Source organism: Muscardinus avellanarius (genome assembly GCF_963383645.1).
Source record: "Muscardinus avellanarius genome assembly, chromosome: 1".
Taxonomy (NCBI): Eukaryota; Metazoa; Chordata; class Mammalia; order Rodentia; family Gliridae; genus Muscardinus; species Muscardinus avellanarius.
In genome coordinates, this window is record NC_137786.1 from 124159536 (window position 1) to 124180394 (window position 20859).

Consider the following 20859-nt stretch of genomic DNA (forward strand, 5'->3'; position numbering starts at 1 on the left):
GGGAGGGAATGGGGTGGGAATTGGGTAGGGGTTAAATCAGTGATGTGTGCATGTCTATACACACAAGTTTTTTTTTACCCCAATATGATGTATGAATATAATGCACCAATAAAAATAAAATAAAATAAATAAAATGAATAAATAATAATAATTAATAATAATAATAAAATAAGAAATAATAATAAAATAAAATAAAAAATAATAATAAAATAAGAAAACTCTCCCCCCAAAATGCATAACAGCTATACTTTTTTTTGTGGTACTGGGGTTCCTGGAAGCCCTTCTACCTCCAGGCTACACTCCCAGACCTATTTTTTATATTTTTATTTGGAAACAGGGTCTCTTAAGCCAGCGCAACTGGCTTTGAACCTGCGTGATCCTCCTGTCTCCGCCTCCCAAGCTCGGGGATTACAAGTGTGCGCCTTCAAACAATCCCAAATTTGAAACAACTCAAGTATTCATTAGTATATGACTATATGAATGAGCTATGGTACATGTACGATATGGAATTCTATTATGTGTTTAAAGGAATTATTAGCTGGGCATGGTGGCACACGCTTGTAATCCTGACATTTGGGAGTCTGAGACTGGAGGGTTACAGTTAGCCTCAGCTACTTAGTGAGGCCCTTCGCAACTCAGTGAGACCCTGTTTCGAATTAAAGAATAAAAAATAGAGTAGGGGTGTAGCTTGGAGGTCGAATGCTCCTGGGTTCCATTCTCAGACCCACACACACAAAAAGGAATATATTACATACAAGACAAATTTCAAGAAATATATTTTCTAGAATATAACATACATAATTTACCTTAAATATCGGGATGTTTTGCCAGGCGTGGTGGCACACGCTTGTAATCCCCGCGCTTGGGAGGCGGAGACAAGAGGATCGCGCAGGTTCGAAGCCAGCTGTGCTGGCTTATGAGACCCTGTTTCAAAATATAAAATAGGTCTGAGAGTGTAGCTCGGAGGTAGAAGGGCTTCCATGAACCCCAGTACCACAAAAAAAAAAAAAAATCGGGATGTTTTTAACCAGCTTAAAAATCAAGACGTGTTTTTTTTGCATGAGAATTTTTAATAGTTGATTCCTTTTATCTAATAAAATCTCTTCAAATTTTTATTTTCTCTCCTTTTTCTTTTGCCAGTACACTTAAACACAAATCTCTTTCAACAGGTTATAGACATCAGTACTTTTTAAATACATCCCAGGACTGAAAAAAAAAAAAAATTGCTCCTCACATGCTTCTTCTAATGTTCAGTTAGTCAAGAATGATAGGACTTGATGAGCTTTATAATATCTTAAATCATAGTTATTCTAACTTTCAATAGAATTTCTGTTACTTGATACACATTATAAATATGTTATTTATATACTATAATTACAATAATTTATATTATATATGTTTTCTCTAAAATCAGGAACAAGACAAGGATGCTCACTATTATCACTCCTTTTCAATACAGTCCTCAAGACTCTTGCCACAGCAATAAGACAAGAGAAGAAAATCAAAGGAATTCAAATAGGAAGAAAGGAATTAAACTATCCTTATTTGCAGATGACATGATCCTTTATCTAGAAGACCCAAAGAACTCAACCAAAAGACTACTGGAGCTGATTAACTAATTCAGCAAAGTTGCAGGATACAAAATCAATCTAAAGAAATCAGTTGAGCTGGGCATGGTAACGCACGCTTGTAATCCCCGCGCTTGGGAGGCGGGGACAGGAGGATCACACAGGTTCAAAGCCAGCCATGCTGGCTTAAGAGACCCTGTTTCCAAATAAAAATATAAAGAATAGGTGTCTGGGAGTGTATCCCGGAGGTAGAAGAGTTTCCAGGAACCCCAGTACCACCAAAAAAAAAAAAAAAAAAAAAAAAAAAGTCAGTTGCTTTTCTGTATTGCAACAATGAATCCACAATGAAAAAAATAAAGAAAACAATTCCATCCACTATAACCTCAAAACCAATAAAATACCTAGGAATAAACCTAACTGAAAATGTAAAAAACCTCTACAATGAAAACTATAAAACATTAAAGAAAGAAATTGAAGAAGACCTTGGAAGATGAAAAGATCTCCCTTCCTCATGGATAGGCAGAATAAATATCAAAATGGCCATTCTGCCAAAAATGATCTACAGATTCAATACAATCCTATCAAAATACCAATGACATTCTTCATACACCTAGAAAAGTCAATTATGAATTTTATATGGAGAAAGAAAAGACCCACAATAGCCAAAGCAATTCTCGGCAATAAGAACCATGCAGGAGGCATCACAATCCCTGACTTAAAATTATACTATAGAGCAATAGTAGTAAAAAAAAAAAAACAGCATGGTACTGGCACAACAATAGGCAGACTGACCAGTGGAGCAGAATAGAAGATACAGAAACAAACCCACACACCTATAGTCAATTAATCTTTGACAAAGGGGCCAAACTCATATGCTGGGGAAAAGACAGCCTTTTCAACAAATGGTGCTGGGAAAACTGGCTATCCATTTGTAGAAAGATGGAACTAAATCCTTACCTTTCACTGTGCACAGGAATCAACTTGGGATAAATCAAAGACTTAGAAATTAGAGCAGAGACTGTGAAGTTATTAGAGGAGGGCGTAGGCTCAACACTACAACATATAGGCACTTTCTCAACAAGACCTCCAAAGTGTAGGAAATTAAAGCAAGAATTAACAAGTGAGATGGCATCAAACTAAAAAGTCTATTCTCATCAAAGGAAACCATCAAGAACCTAAAGAGAAAACCTACAGAATGAGAGAAGATCTTTACCAGCCACCGCTCTGATAGGGGGCTAATATACAGAATATACAAAGAGCTCAAAAGACTCTACACTAGCAAAACAAACAACCCAATCAAGAAATGGGCAACTGAACTCTCTCCTTTTTTAAGTTGAAATTTCAGCACAATTGCCCATTTTGCAAATAATCAAATATACTGCATTAGTTTTTTATATTGATCTAATGAACATTTTTGAAATAGAAGACTGCTGTTTTTTTAAATTTAGGGGTTTCTCAATATGACTCATCATCAGAGTTCCCTAGGGAGTCTATACTATTAACAAAATGATGAATGTAATAGTAAACATGTTTATCATGAAAAGAAAGTTACCGTAGCACCACTCTATTTTCTTAGCCCTACCCTCATTTCCTAGAGAAAAACAGAATCTCTGTAGAATAGCTTCAATAAATATTTTGTTTAGTTCTTTCTGAAGGCTACCTTTATAGTTCTATATAACTTGCTCATATAACTGTTTCTGGAATTATGAACATGGTTTTAGCTTTCCATTTACCTTAGAATTACCTTAGTTAAGCCAGTGCTAGCTATTACTTACTCTCTTGGTGTGTGTGTGTGTGTGTGTGTGTGTGTGTGTGTTACTGTGGACTGAACCCTTGGGCACTCTACTTTTGTTTTTTACGGTACTGGGGATGCAACTCAGGAGACATTCTACCTCTGAGGTACAGCCCCAGGCTGATTTTTTTTATTCTTAATTTTGAAACAAGATCTCCCTGAGTTGCAAAGGGCCTCACTAAGTAGCTGAGGCTGTTTGTGAACCCGGATTCTCCTGTCTCAGCCTCCTGAATGCTAGGATTACAAGCATGCACTACGCCTGGCTTGCACTCTACTTTTAAGCACTCTTATTTGGAAACAGGGTCTTTCAAAGTTATAAGGGTCTTGCTAATTTGCTGAGGCTGGCCTTGAACCTGTCATCCTATTGTCTCAGCCTCCCAAGGTGTGCACCACTGAATTGCACTTTACTGCAATATTTGATAGTTGTTTTTTTATTTTAGATATTTTATTAGTTTAAAATTATTCTCAACATTAGTTAAAAATATTCTCAACATTCTTTATTCCTCAAATATTAAGAGCTTCTTCATTCATTTGAAGAAATGGTTTGTTTAATATAAATCTTTTAACTCTATATCAAACATGAATTAGAATATCTCAGAGTAGGGATTAAAATATGATCTTCTAACAAGAAAGTTACAATGAAACGACAATCTCCTGTGAAAATAAAGGTAAAATCGAAATGAGCATAAAGAGCAAGAGACTATCCTTGTGACCTGCCCATTTTTAAAAGTCCAGAATATACAAAGAGTTTAAAAAGCACAACACTAAAAAATAACCCAATCAAAAAATGGGCAACCAAACTGAATAGACATTTTTCAAAAACATAAATACGAATGGCCAACAAGTACATGAAAAAATGTTCAACACCTTTGGCAATAAGGGAAATGCAAATCAATACTAAACTGAGGTTCCATCCAACTCCAGTCAGAATGCAATCAACAAGAACACAATAATAAATGCTGATGAGGGTAAGGACGTAATGGCTGGTTAGTGGAACTTCCAACTAGTATAACCATTGTGGAGACCAGTTTGGAGGTTTCTCAGAAGATTGAGAATGGAACTACCATATGACCCATACACTGTGCTCTTGGGCCTTTTCCTAAAGGGACTGAAATTATAACATTAAAATGATATTTGCACATTCATGTTCATAACAGCACATTTACAATAGCCACAGTATGGAACTAGCTGAGGTATTTGTCAACAGATGAATGGATCACAAAACTTGGTTATATAGACAATGGAGTTTTACTCAGGCATAAAGAAGAACATAATCACACCATCTGCAGCAAGATAAATTAAACTGGAGAATATTTTACCAAGTGAAGTTAGCCAGTCTCAAAAATGGGTAGATATGTTTTCTTTTATATATGAAAGCTAGAGAGATATTTAGAAATAAGGGTAACATCAAATAGAAAAGCAAAGACTCCACTCCAGTGGAGTGATTGAGGGAGATCAGGGAAGGGAGGAGGGGGACAAAGAGTTTAACAACTGAAATAATGCTATAAATGCATACAAAATTACCAATCCAATCTCAAAGACCTGTATGGGGAGGAAAAAAGAGAGGGAAGGGATCAAGTGGGAGGGCACCAAGTTATGTGCATGTATTTTTCTACCACTCTAAACCCCAATATGGTGCAAAATTACAGTGCTCCAAATTTAAAAAAATAGGTAAAATTGATGTGAACTCATGCTTCACTTCATCGGAGCCTCAGGACTTCTCTCCACCTGTCTCTGTCTCTCTGTCAGCAAATATTACTGAGAGACAAAGGACAAAAACCACCCTCAGACCTCAGATTTATAGAAATAAAAGGTAAAATGGTACCCACTCTGCTGTAAGAGAACTCAAGGTCTTCTTGTATCTTGTTAACATTTTTCCAATATTTTAATTATAATTTAGGTATAAATATGCAATCATCAAATTTACCAGTGAAATAAAATGAAAAGGATAATCAGTATAATTAATAGTTAAATCTATTTGAATGCATACAGGCCTGTGAAAAGTAGAGAAATTAGAAATGTACAAACATTCATCATAATGAAGTAAAATGTGGCAATAAAATTAAATTGGAGTTAGACATAAAACTTTTGAATGTTTTCCCTAATTTATTCAAGGCTTTAAAGCAAAAAACATTTGAATTTTTATGATTATTCCAAAAGATGTTTTCTATTACCAATTTCTCCTAATCTTTCCAGGAACAATATGAGATTCTGAGAAAAAAAAAACCGAAAAACAAAAACCTTTACTGTGAAGCAAACCATGGTTCCCTTTTCAGTTAGGGTTTCGCCAGCTTCAGAGTGGCAAACATCCTCTCCTTGCAGTCACTTGAGTGTTTTTGGCTCCTGTCTCTTAAGGTTGTTTCTTAGATACACCAGGTACCAGATAATGTGAGGCAAACAGTCTCCAAGGATTTTGATTTCTCCGGGATCAAACTCCTGAAAAAAAAGCAGCAATTAATACTGACATTTCCCTAGTTGTTTAATTTTCTCTATCAAGTCTAAAATTGTCAATTAACTGGAAAAATTTTGTGTACAGGGGCCATCTATGTTAAAATGCATGTTGGTATTTAGTAGATCTGAGTGGGCGATGAGATCTTGAAATCTGAACAGTGTAATCAGTTCATAGCTTGTACTACCATTAGCAGGTTTTAGGGAACCAGTGGCCAGTCTGACTTATTTCCATTATCTTATATAAAGCATTAAAGAATTCTCCAAAGTTAAATTTAATAGTGGTAGCCGGGTGTGGTGGCACACACTTGTATGTAACCCCAGCATTTGGGAGGCTGAGACCAGAGGATCACGGTTTGTGGACAGCCTCAGCTACTTAGTGAGGTCCTCCGCAACTCAGTGAGACCCGGTTTCAAAATAAAGAATAAAAAATTAGGGCAGGGGGTGTAGCTCGGAGGTCAAATGCCCCTGGGTTCCAGCCACAGACCCTCAAAAAAAATTAATAGTGGTGAGGGAATAAAGGCATATGTAGCTGCTTGAGGTCAATATGATATGTATTTATATGGTATAAGATACATATGGCTTTCCTATAAATATTTACCCAGAGGAAATAAGAAAATCATTAAGGACCTATTAGATAGCAGGAACTGATTTAGGTCTTAGAGATGTTGTAGTGAAAAATATTTATAGAGGTACCTTCATAGAGATTATGGTCCAGTGCAACTGGACAATAAGCAGATAAGGACAAATTAGAAGAAGCGAGGGCAAAGCAGGGGCATGCTGAATAGTACAATTAGAACACATTCAGATATCTCTAACTCAAACTTTCAAGTTCTGATTAGGTTGTCTAAGTAAAAGAAAAAAAATAAGATGGGTGACAAATGAGATATATGGAGGTATAGGGCAACCTAAAATTGTGAAAAGCTACAGATAACAGCTATCATATAGAAATGATTCTGTTATCTGAATAGATAGCATCGAGGACACTGGTAATCACTCTCATTATGTGGTATTTTCAATGTGGGTGAGAACTGAGCTGAATTTACAATAGCAAAGAACAGAGGTAAGATGATGAAGTGAGTGGTTTTAATTGTTCTATTCTTAGTGTTCCTTCTAATCTGTGCTCCAATGAGACTTGTAAAATAAAATCTCACATGGGAATTGGTGTCCAAAGGTAATGAGCACAAGAAATAATGGTGATGGAATAACCAAAGCAGGAAAAAGGGTGACAGGTGCACAGAGATGGAATGGATCCCTTTAAACTTAGTGTAATGTATTACACTAACTTAGACTTAGGTGTAATGTATCATCTTTCTATGTACAATATTTTCTATTCTAACATTTTCTTCATTCAACTAGCATCTTTATTCAAAAGGCTGAAAATGATGCTGTCCAGCACTGACACGATAATAGTGTAAGATGTAGAGAATAACTTTTCTTGATCTAGGGAGCTGAATGATGATGGGTAAGGTACATGAATACTGCAGAAACAAAAAAGACCCAAACCACCAACATGTGGGAGTTACAGGTGCTGAAGACTCTGGACCTGCCTTCCCTGGGGTCAATGTGAAGGATGCAGGCAATGAAAGCAACGTAAGAACTATGTATGTATAGGATTGGAACAAAGATTTTAAATGTATCAGAACATAGAAGTAGTCATTTGATGATATAGATATTAGAGCAGGAAAGCTATAAGACAGGAAGATCCCAGATATTGTGGTTGATCTCAGGAAATTTTAAGAATTGAACCCTAAGCATGATTTCCGTATGAACTGATGCAGAAACCACACCTATAATATACACTCTTAAAATAAGTTGATCTGATGGGACATGACATTGTAAAGTAAAGGCTGCAGATGGCAACATAGTGGTAATGGATTTGGTCTACTTCTCTTTGATCAGTATGGATTATAGATATTTTTATTTATTTTCATTATATCAAATGAAATGAAAGTGAAAATAGCCTAGAATTTATTCATGCTAGGCACAGTCGTGTAGGGCAGAGGGGGTGCTTGATGTGTAGGAGGGAATTTTCAAGGGTCCTTAGACCTACTCACAGTTATCTGGGCCAAGTATCATCTTGAATAGCATCACAGGTTCCTGAGATAAACTCTCCAGGCTCAATTACTTTTTATGTTCAAAACTGTGAACATTGACTTAAATAAGTAAGCCTCAAGTTTTCTTTCTTTCTTTCTTCCTTTCTTCCTTCCTTCCTTCCTTCCTTCCTTCCTTCCTTCCTTCCTTTCTTTCTTTCTTTCTTTCTTTCTTTCTTTCTTTCTTTCTTTCTTTCTTTCTTTCTTTCTTTCTTTCTTTCTTTCTTTGATGGCACTGGGGTTCCTGGAAACCCTTCTACCTCCAGGCTACACTCCCAGGCCTATTTTATATTTTTATTTGGAAACAGGGTCTCTTAAGCCAGTGTGGAACCTGCACGATCCTCCTGTCTCCACCTCCCAAGCAAGAGGATTACAAGCGTACGCCACCATACCGGGCTCAAATTTTCTTTTTTTTTTTTTTTTTTGGTGGTACTGGGGTTCCTGGAAGCCCTTCTACCTGTTTCCAAATAAAAATGTTAAAATAGGTCTGGGAGTGTAGCCCGGAGGTAGAAGGGCTTCCAGGAACCCCAGTACCACCAAAAAAAAAACAAAAAAACAAAAACAAAAACAAAAAACAAAAAACAGTGATCCATTTAATGTTCTGGGCACAGTACTTGAGACTTTGTGAAATCTTGATAATGTATATAAGTACTATCATTTACATCATCACTGTGTTATTATTAAAATAAAACTAGGGCTCCTTAAGCCTCAAGAATCATTTGTTTAATTCTTTATTTTCTCCAGACATAGTGTAATACAGGTTCAAAGGAGGTAGACTAGGGAGAATTTTGGAGATGTGTTGTACATAAAAGCATCAATAATATCCTAAAAACTTGAAAAATTAACCTAAAAATTGACAAACTTAGGCAAACCAAAGACCTCTTTATAGTATTAACACTAATCCATGAATTTTGTCCATGAATAAGTTCTCCTGTACAGCATTTTCTTCGGGGCAGCACTGACATCCTTATTCCTCAGGCTGTAGATCAGGGGGTTCAGCATGGGCACTACAGTAGTATAAAACACAGAGGACACCTTTCCCTGGTCCATGGAGCTGACTGATGAGGGCTGCAGGTACATGAATGCAGCAGAACCAAAGAAGACAGCGACGGCCGAGATGTGGGAGCTGCAGGTGCTGAAGGCTTTGGACCTGCCCTCAGTGGAGCGAATGCGCAGGATGCTGGCCAGGATGACGATATAGGAGATCAGAATGGTTAAGGTAGGAATCAGAATGTTAAATGCACTTAAGAACAAAACCAACAATTCATTGATGTATGTGCTGGAACAGGATAGCTCCAAGAGTGGAAAAAGATCACAGAAATAGTGGTTAATCATGTTAGTCCTGCACAGAAAGAGTCTCAACATGAGGCCCGTGTGAATTGTAGACCCAATGAAACCCAAAATGTAAACTCCCGCTGTGAGCCAGAAGCAGAGCTGATAAGACATGATGGCCTGGTAAAGCAAGGGGCTACAGATGGCAACATAGCGGTCATACGCCATTGCAGCCAACATGTGATACTCTGCAATAGTAAAAAAAGAGAAGTAGGGTTGAGTCATGCATTCAGGGTAGGAGATAATGTTCTTCTCCACCACGAAGTTCGCCAGCATTTTGGGGATAATGACTGTGGAATGACAGAGGTCAATGAAGGACAAACTGCTGAGGAGACAGTACATGGATGGGGGTGTGCAGCAGGAGGCTGACTGCAATTAGTGTGATCATGCTCAGGTCTCCCACCACTGTAAGCACATAGATTACCAGGAAGCACAGGAAGAGGGGCAGCTGGAGCTCTGGCTTCTGTGAGCCCAGCCAGGATGAACTGGTCACTGTAGTATGATTTCCAGGCCTCAACCAAACATTCATATCCAATTTTTATGTGAAATTACAAGAGTATGTTACTCAGAACCAAACATAATCCCAAATTCTAATCCTCACTTTAGCCCTATTTCTTAACCTAAATTTAACCCCTTGGTCTAGCCTGAACATATTTTTGTCTTATTCCCTTGAAAAATTTATCACTCACCAAACACTGACATCTAACTTTAAGTTGTAAACATAGCAGAATGCTACTCTGAACACAACACAAATTCTCACCCCCAACCTAGCCCTCAATCTAAAACTAAATATAACTCCCAGGTCTTGCCTGCACATATTTTTGCCTCATTCCAATGAAAATTTTGACAATCACCCAAATACTGACATTCAATTTTTATGTCAAATTGTGCCAGAATATTATTTACCCAACACAAACCCAAACTCTAAGCCCAACATTAGCCCTATTTCTAAAATTAAACCCAATCATGTACCCTAAAATATTTTTGCCTCATTCCTTTGAAATTTAAACACTCAATCAAACATTCATATCCAATTTTTATGTGAAATCATGAGAGTATCTTGCTCCGAACAAAACATAATCCTAAATACTAACCCTCATTTTGAAGCTAATTCTTAACCTAATTTTCACACCCAGGTCTAGTCTGAACATATTTTTGCTTCATTCCAATTAAAAACTTATGAGAGTATGTTACTCAGAACCAGACATAATCCCAAATTCTAACTCTCACTTTAGCCCTATTTCTTAACCTAAATTTAACCCCCTGGTCTAGCCTGAACATATTTTTGCCTTATTCCCTTGAAAAATTTATCACTCACCACACATAGACATTTATTTTAAAGTTGAAAACATGCAAGTTTGTTATTTTAGATACTTGTGTGTGTGTTTAGTAGAGGTACTAGTGGAGACAAGTGTCCCTTTGTTTTTATTTATTTATTTTTTAGTGGTACTGGGCTATATCCTCAGCACTTTTTTTTTCTTCAAACAGGGATCTCCTTAATTTATGCACACTGGCTTCAAACCCAGATCCTCCTATCTAAACCTCCTAATTACTGGAATAATAGCCATGGGCCAGTGTGTCTGGATCAACTGTCCACTTTATAAAGAGATGAGACATGAGGAGGAATGTAATGTTTGCTTGGATTATAAATTCAAATCTGCCTCAATATATAGATTCTTTTCTTATGTAGCTTAATTCTATCAAAATTTCATGAATTTAGACTTCCCCTCCAAAGGAAAATTCCAAAAATTTCCATTTTACTTTATACTTCAGATTTGTCTAAGCAAATTATATGCAAAACTGAGTTGTCTTAATATTTATCCTAAGATGTTTCCAAAACATTTTTAGAGATTACCTGAACAGTTTCCACTTTGATTTATAGACTGTAAAGCAAATCCAATCTCCAAAACAAAGGGTAAAGTAAAACAAAGGGTACATTAATCTACATTACTATTTAGTTAACAATGCTCTCTTATTACCAATCACTGAAATTGCTTTCTTTAAATAATCAGATCCGACTAGTATTCTCAATACAGTGGTTCTTGCAAACCACTAAAGCACAAAACTCAGTAAAATATGTTTCTGTAGAATCTTTTAGGGGGCCCTATTACTTCATGGAAACACTGTTTTAACTACATGAATTAGAGGTATGATTCTGAATAAAAGTACACTCTATCTCAAATATATACTGAAGTAAACATTACAAATTTATTGTAGAAAATTTTTTTTCTATGAAATTTTGTATTTAAGATTCTTAAAACCAGGACTTCCGGGAAGATGGCGACCGAGAAAAGCGGGGCTTAAGAGCCCCGCTAACAACCAATCTCCATTACCACAAAACCAGCGCCTTTCATAGCCAGAAAACACCATCACCAGAAAAACAAAAAAACCACCAGGCTCCAGAGAGAAAGCGGACTGAGAACAGAGCTCAGGGCCACAGAGGAGACACACGCGCCCGAGGACGTGGCAGCAGTGCCATACTGCCGGCGGCAGCGGCGAACTCAACGGACTGCTACAGCAAGCCGAGGTGAGCCGCTGCGGAACAGCCAGGCGGGATCTTTCAGCGCAGACAGCATTTAAAGCTCCCAGTGGCTGAGCTCAGCACACGCTGCAGGGATTCAGAGTGGAAATCAAAACCAGAGAAGAAAAAATACGCCAGCCTCACGGCCGAGGGCGTGGCAGTGGTGCCATATTGCCACCAGCGGCAGCAGCAGTGAATTCACAGAGTCCAGTACAGCTACATCTGCGTACTCAAGAACAGTGAGTCAAATTGCAGGCCACAGAGGAGAAATCCCAGTACTGTACCTCCTGGGACTTGACCCAGTGGGGGAGTGGTGGTGGCAGAGATATCACACCATAGGAGAACGTGCAACCTGGCACCCCCCATAGTTTAAAGCAGCCTCTATCGACTCCCTGGGTCGGAGACTCTGTGATACAACCCAGTAAAGGAGTAGTGGGGTCTGAGATACTACAGACTCGAGATCCAGAGCACCTTAAGTGAAGCCATAGTGACCCAAGGGAAGAACCCAGAGAAGGCACAAACTTCCGAAATCATGGGAAAGAGGAATAACACTGGAGTAATGAATGCGCACAATCCCACAACACCAGAACCTGATAAAACAGAAAATCAGAGATTTCTAGAAGATCAAATCAGGAAAATAACTATAGAAATAATAGAGGTGCTTCGAAAAGAACTCAGAGAGAGCCAAAAAGAGATAAAGGATGCAATTAATGAAGTAAAGGCCTCAATTCAAAGCACAAACAACCGATTAGACCACATGGAGAACAGAATCTCGCTCTTAGAAGATGAGCAATCCAAAAATGAACGCATAGTTTCTAATCTAGAAAAAAATATCCAACAGCAGGAATCTGACATTGAAGAAATATGGGCCCATCTTAAGAGAGCTAACCTAAGAATAATTGGAATAGAGGAGGGAAAAGAAAGTGAAACCAAAGGGATCAACAATCTCTTCAAGGAAGTAATAGCAGAAAATTTTCCAAACATAGAGCAAGAGGTTGATACACAGATCCAGGAAACTTATAGAACTCCCTTTAGACAGGATCGGAGAAGAGGATCCCCACGCCACATAATTGTCAAAATGACCAATGTGGAAGCCAAGCAGAGAATCTTAAAGGCAACAAAAACAAAGGGCCAAGTGACATTCAGAGGCAAATCAATTAGAATCACTCCAGACTTCCCAAACCAAGTCATGAGAGCCAGAAGGGCTTGGAGTAACATATTCCAAACTCTGAAAGAAAACAACTTCCAGCCAAAAATTTCCTACCCAGCAAAACTTTCTATCAAATTAGATGGAGAAATAAGAAGCTTCCATGACAAACAGAAACTGAAGGAATTTATGTCTTCAAAACCAGCGCTAGAGAAAATACTCAAAGAGATTAACTACAAAGAAGAAATAGGTAACACTCACCAGAACCAGAGAAACAAGAGTTTCCATCCAACAGACAACTAAGATTGGTTATCTGTGGAGATTCATTATTTATGTTAGTCTTTTACCTATCTCTAAATTGTATTGTTTGCCATTATTGTTGTTAATTTTTAGGATTTCTGGTTGGAATATTAATATACCTTCAGATATAGCATTTGGAAATATTTTATCCAATTCTATTAGTAACTTTTAACTCTGTTTACATTGTCTTTGGATATACAATATTTTCTTTTATTTTTTAGGGAGTTTGTATACCCTTCTGTTGCCTGTGCCATTGAAATCATATCCAAGAAATCACTGCCAATTTCAATGTTGTGAGGTTTTATGACCCAGATTTTCTTCTAAAAGTTTATAGTCTTAAGATTTGTATTTAGGTCTTTTATCTATTTTGAGTTAATACTTGTATGTGGGATTAGGTAAGGGTCCAATTTTATTCTTTTCCATGTAATTATTATTTTTCAACAATATTTAGTTAAAAGATTATTATTTCCACCACCAAATGTTCATGGAAACCTTGTCAAAAATAACTTGACAATATAGGGAAGAACTTAGCTCTAGGCTTGTATTTAATTCCAGTGGTCTATATATCTGCCTTTAGAACAGTACTACACTGTTTCAATTATTGTAGCTTTATATGGTTTGAAATCAGAAAATATATATCTGCTAGCTTTGTTCTTTAATAGTCTTAAGATTTATATTTAGGTCTTTTATCTATTTTGAGTTAATACTTATATGTGGGATTAGGTAAGGGTCCAATTTTATTCTTTTCCATTTAATTATTATTTTTCAACAATATTTAGTTAAAAGATTATTATTTCCACCACCAAATGTTCGTGGAAACCTTGTCAAAAATAACTTGACAATATAGGGAAGAATTTAGCTCTAGGCTTGTATTTAACTCCAATGGTTTATATATCTGCCTTTAGAACAGTACTACACTGTTTCAATTATTGTAGCTTTATATGGTTTGAAATCAGAAAATATATACCTTCTAGCTTTGTTCTTTTTCAAGATCGTTTTGGGTATCTAGAATTCATATTCCATATTAGGATAGATTTTTTTCTGAAAAATAAATATATAAATATATGATAGTTTCACCTAAAAAAACAAAAAAATATGCTCTGGTAAGAAAGAAAGCAAAAAGAAATATTGAAATGTTATCTTTAAATCATCAAAAGCTTTGTATCAGACAAATGAAACTGTTATGTGAGATTAGCATTTTTAATTTTGGATAAATTGCTATAATACTAGATGTCAACCACTAAGCCAAGCATGGGAAGGAGGGATGGGGAGAGAATGGGGTGGGGATCGGGTGGGGGCTGACTGGGCGATGTGTGCATGTATGTCTACAAAAGTTTGTATCCCACTATGATGTATGAATACAGTGCACCAATAAAATAAAATTAAAAAAAAAAGATTCTTAAAACCTCCACTATTTAAGCCTAAGTCAAAATGATAAATAGTCCCTTCTATGACTGAATCAGCACTAAAATTCCCAAAGTTCAAAAAATAATGACTCACAGGCTGCCAGATGCAGCCGGAGAACATGCACTGGGACTTAAAGCAGAGTGGTCTCTCCAGGTGGCGTCTTGTCCTCACTGTCAACACTGCTGCTTAGTTTTATAACTAGTGTGCCTTTTCCTTTTAAACTACAGGACAGAATACCGAAAAAAGAAAAAAATTCTTTAAAGTAGGGAATGAATTATAAACCCACTCAATGAAAAATATCAGAATGCTTAAGGAAAGACAGCTGTGTCACATACTATCACCCACTTAAAATTAACCTGACAAACTATATACAATACACCTGCTTTTCCAAATTTAACGGGAAAGATTTGAAACTTTTAATTAAAAAAAAAAAAAAAAACAGGTTAGCCTCATTTTTGCCTGAGTTTCAGAAGTTCTGAACAGCTAAACTTTAGAAATCTAGCAGGCAGTCTGAAGTACTGCATTTCATACATGGGCTTTTCTGCAGTAATTCTTTAGTCAAAAACAAACCTACAATCAGAAAAAACAAAATACTTTCCAACTCCATGTTCTGATTGGAGTATATAGAAAAGTATCAAGGTTTGCAAAAGAATCTCTGCAGACACTAAAGTCTGTGATACAGACGCCCCTTATACACGTATGCCCTAATACTTTTATTAGCAGATTCACTTTATGTAACTTACTCTATAGCCCAAAAATGTTAACTTCTAACAGGACTCATGATCTAACTCCCTAGTTATTTCTACCTGTTTAGTCGTCTGTGATCCAGGTTTTCATCTTGACTTCAACCAAGACTTATTTTGTTGCGGTCTCTTTATAGTAGTATTACATATCATTCAAAGGGTCAATCAGGTCCCCGTTCTACAAGGAAGTCTGTATGTAAGAGACTAATCACTATGTTCTCAGGCTTCTTCAGTGCTACCCACTAGTATATTACTTAAACTCAATACAAAACCTAACTCCAAGCCCAACATTAGCCCTATTTCTAAACTTAAAATAAACCCAGTCATGTACCCGGGTAATATTTTGCCATATTCCTTTGAAATTTTAACACTCAATCAAACATTCATATCCAATTTTTATGTGAAATCATAAGAGAATGATACTCAGAACAAAACATAATCCCAAGTTCTAACCCTCATTTTGAACCTATTTCTTTTTTCTTTTTTTCTTTTTTTCTTTTTTTGGTGGTACTGGGGTTCCTGGAAACCCTTCTATTTCCATGCTACACTCCCAGACCTATTTTACTTTTTTAAATTTGGAAAAGGGGTCTCTTAAACCAGTGTGGCTGGCTTCGAACCTGCGCAAATCCTTCCGTCTCCGCCTCCCAAGCACAGGGATTACAAGCGTGTACCACCATGCCCGGCTTTGAACCTAATTCTTAACATAAATTTCACACCCTGGTCTAGCCTGAACCTATTTTTGCCTCGTTCCAAAGAAAAATTTATCACTCACCAAACGTAGACATCTTTTTAAAGTTGCAAACAAACCAGTTTGTTACTCAGAACACAACACAAACCCGAATTCTCACCCCTAACCCAAACCCTCATTCTAAAACTAAATATAACCCCCAGGTCTAGTCTACACTTGTTTTTGCCTCATTCCAATGAAAATTTTAAAAATCTACCAGATATTGAAATTTATTTTTTATTTGAAATTGTGCCATAATGTTAATTAAACTCAACACAAAACACATCTCCAAGCCCAACATTAGCTCTATTTCTAAACTTAAACCCAATCATGTTCCTGAAAAACGTTTTTGCTTCATTCATTTGAAATTTTAACATTCAATAAAACATACAACATTTTTATGTGAAATCATGAGAGAATGATACTTGAAACAAAACATAATCACAAATTCTAACCCTCACTTTAACCCTAATTCTTAACCTAAATTTAATACCCTGGTCTAGCCTGAATATATTTTTGCCTCATTCCAATGAAAAAAGTTAATACTTCCTAAACTTTGACATGTAATTTTAAGTTGCAAGCATACCAGTTTGTTACTTGGAACACAAAACAAACCCAAATTTTCACCCCCAACCCTAGCCCTCATTCTAAAACTAATTATAACACCCAGGTGTAGCCTGGACATATTTTTGCCTCATTCCAATGAAAATATTAACAATCACTCAAATATGGACATTCAATTTCTTTGTGAAATCATGCCAGAATATTACTTAAACCCAACAGAAACCCTAACTCCAAGCCCAACATCAGTCCTATTTCTAAACTTAAACCCAATTATGTGCCCTGAAAATATTTTTGCCTCATTCCTTTGATTTTTTTTTTTTTTTTGGTGATACTGGGGGTGGAACCCAGAGGCTTTCTACCTCCGGGCTATACTCCCAGACCTTTTTTATATTTTATTTGGAAACAGGGTCTCACTAAGTTGCTGAGAGCCTCACTAAGTAGCTGAGGCTGGCTTTGAACCTGTGCGATCCTCCTGTCTCAGCCTCCCAAGCGTGGGGATTACAAGCGTGCACCACCATGCCCGGCTATTCCTTTGAAATTTTAACACTCAATGAAACATTCATACCCAATTTTTATGTGAAATCACAAGAGAATGTTACTCGAAACAAAACTATCCCAAATTCTAACCCTCATTTTGAACCTGGCAATTAACCTAAATTTCACATCCTGGTCTAGCCTGAACATATTTTTGCCTCATTCCAATATAAAATTTATCACTCACCAAATGTAGACATCTAGGTTTAAGTTGCAAACACACCTGTTTGTTACTCGGAACACAACAGAAACCCAAATTCTTAACCCCAACCCTAGACCTCATTCTAAAACCAAATATAATTTTCTTTTCCTTTATAATAAGACATATAATGGGAGTATATACTTGCCTCAACAAATCTGTCTTATATAATCAGACTTCTGAGTTAGTCACCCAGAACTTCTCTAACAAGATTCAGTTCTTAATGCTGGCATGTAGTAATGTCTAATTGGCTGCAGCCCCCATGCTCTCTATGCTCAAATTCAGCAGGGTTAGAGACTATAGTGTTCCATTCAGAGCATGCAGGCCACTGGTTGAGATCTAATGCCCCAAGGAAACCTCCACTACTCTGCTGGTTGCAAACACACGAAACACTATAGAGTACTGGCCTTTGACCTCTGTGGTCATGGGGCCCAAGCTCAGCAGGGCCAGAGTTATGATGTTCCAGTTAGTTGAGCTCTGATGTCTCAGGGACACCACCTCTGATCTGCTGGTTGGGATAACATGGATTCCTGTCAGCCACTGTCATGCATGTTCACCATGCACAAACTTTCCTGGTCGAGAGAGTATTGCATTTCCAGCCTGCAGAAGGGCTATCTGAACAAAATTGCTTCAGAGACACTGCTGCTATTTTGCCAGCTGCAATCAGGTGAAATCCTGCAGACCCCTGACCTCACTATTTTAAGGGCCCAAACCCTGGCAGGGGGAGATTATTTAGATCTGGTCTTGGTAATTGGCTGGCTGAATTATTTAGCCCCAGGGATACCACTGCTGCTCTGGGCAGCTGTGATCATGTGAGACCTTGTTGGCCACCAGCCTTGGTACTTGTGGTGTCCTGTGTGAGATGCAGGCTCCTGTTTAAAGGGTTAACAAAGCAACTCTGGCTCCTGAGAAGCAGCTTGGAATGCCAGGCTGGGAGGCAGGCATACTTCCTCTTATCAGTGAGCTATGTGTTTTGCCAAGATCCCTTGAAGGTCAGGAAGCAGCTCCAGGCCTCTTTGCATGTTTCCCAGTCTAGACATCATTCAGAAAATTTTATTGTTTTGATAAACAGCTTGAGATATTACCAGCGTCACAGGTGTTCCTTGCTTCTATTTGTAAAACAAAGAGTTGCTTTAAGTTTGAGATTAGTCCTTTGGCTTTACTTACACACATACATTGTTGCTTTAAGCTAACCTTGTAAAGTCTGAAATAGCTAACTTGTTAATGTAGTCTATAGAAGCTTTCTCTTTAAAAGTCCGATTGCTCTCCCAATAAAACATACAGTTGTACATGATACTCTGCATCCCGTGTCCTGTGTTCAGCGCAGCTCTATCCTTGGGTCTCCAGTGTACTAGACACTGACAGGTGGCGCCTGAACAGGGACCTGGGAACAGTGTTAGGAGAGCCAGAGGTTAAGTAAATATTATTACAGGGTGATGGGACAAGCTAAATCTGCTCCTTATGTTTCTATCCTACAATAACTTCTTAAATCTCATGGTGCTGGAGTTTGTACTTCTGATCTTGAAATGTGTATAGAAGTGATAGAAAATTATAACCCATGGTTTCCAGAAGAAGGGATGTTAGACATAGAAACCTGGGAAAGAATTAAAGTTAACATAGAAAATGCTGTTAGGCAAGGGGAACATATACCTATTTGATTTTGGTCTATCTGGTTTTTAGTATATACTTTGTTCAAAGCTATGTTTGATGAGAGAAAAATATATCATTGGAAAAAAGAGGCTACTCCATCTGTACAAAATTTACAATTAGGAAGGAGTCAAAGGAGATATTTTAAGGAATCATGATAAGATTATTCATGAATATGATACCCCTGAAGCTGCTATGACAAAAGAGGAAGGCTCAGATAAAAAAAAATGATTTTGAAAAAGAATTAAATATGTTAGAAACTCAAATACAAAAATTACAGTTAAAAAAGGAAGAATGGCAGCATGATATTAAAACAAAAACAAAACCCATGCGGCCTACTGCACCCCCATTAACTGCTTTTCTGGTAAAACATAGATTAGAAAACCCCTCCATTCTATAGATACAGGGTCTGAAAGTATAGATCTAGACAGTGATTTTAGCGATTCTACAGAGGATGATGATATGTTTGCTTTTCCTGTAATCCGACTGCCTCCTGTTAACGGAAACCTCAGCCTGGCTGATACAAGGGTGACTTAAAAATGGCAGTAACGTTATATGTGCCACAATCTCATTATGTTAAGGAATTACTAAATGGAGCTCCACAACATTATAATATTTGGGCACCTGAAGATTGGAAAACTTTATGTAGAGCTTTACTAAAGGAGCCAGAATACTTACAATGGCAAGTGTGGTTTCAAGATTTGTGTGCTGAAAAAGCTCATGCTAACTTAAATAGCAATAATGCTGCCTTGAGAGCTATTACATTTCCCATGTTTACCAGTCCAGGGCATTACGGTGACCCTAATGCTCAGGCCAATACTCCTTTTGAGATACATGATCAATTGCGGGAAATTGCCTTAGATGCATGGGAAAGATTGTGACCTACTGGAGAAAATTATGGCTCCTGGACTAGAATACACCAAAAAATTTATGCTGATTTTTTGGCAATTGAGAGATCTGTGGTAGGGGAGAATGCTCGACAACAATTGTTATGAATGCTGGCCTATGAAAATGCAAATGCTGACTGTAGGAGGTCCATTTTGCCCATTAAGGATACAGGAAATGTTTATCAATATCTAAAAGTATGCAAAGATATATATTCTGAATGTAAAAAGATGCAATTTTTCGTGACTGTATTAGCTAATAGTTTAAAAGGAATAAATTCCAACATAAAATGTTATGTATGTGGACAAATGGGTCATACAAAGAAAAACTGTAAAAGGATAAGTAAAAATCCCAATCGAGAACCAGGCATATGTCCAAAGTGTAAAAGAGGTAAACATTGTGCTAGAGAATGTAGGTCCAAAACTGATGCTTCAGGCAATGCCATTTCTAACAAAAGTCAAAATACATTTTCAGTTTCGGGAAACCCCTGGATGGGCTCCCCTTGGGGCCCAGGACAAATGACTGAGGGCATCCCACAATTTTCTCCCTACAACATGCCACCAGGGCAAGTGCTGCTGTAGATTTGCCCACAGCTCAAGATGTTAAGATTCCTGCTGGGGCAGTCCCCACAAGAGTTAAAACAGGAACTTATCGTCCTCTTCCTCCTAATACTTTTGGTTTGATTATAGGACGCTCTAGCCTTACTAGTAAGGGAATAATGGTTTAAACTGGAGTAATAGATGCTGATTATTTGTTCCTTTATTTGTAAAAGTAGGGTAATGGTTTATCTACCTACATGGGCAATTAAAAGATTACATAAGGCTGGGCATCGTGGCACACACTTGTAATCCCAGCATTTGGGAGGCTGAGACAGGAAGATCTCAGGTTGCGACAGCCTCAGCTACTTAGTGAGGCCCTTTGCAACTCAGTGAGACCCTGTTTCAAAATAAAA

The 20859-nt window shown here is 37.4% G+C and overlaps 1 protein-coding gene and 1 pseudogene across 2 annotated transcripts in view; both read right to left on the minus strand.

Moving 5' to 3' along the window:
* LOC308278487 (olfactory receptor 8G1-like) overlaps window positions 1–20859 on the minus strand; it is a gene marked incomplete at both ends in the record, with an annotated part of 199958 nt that overhangs the window by 10037 nt on the left and 169062 nt on the right. The window lies entirely within an intron of this gene.
* Window positions 8799–9762, minus strand: LOC308271802 (olfactory receptor 8G3-like; annotated as a pseudogene). Its single transcript has one exon. The product of its transcript is annotated as an olfactory receptor 8G3-like (transcript).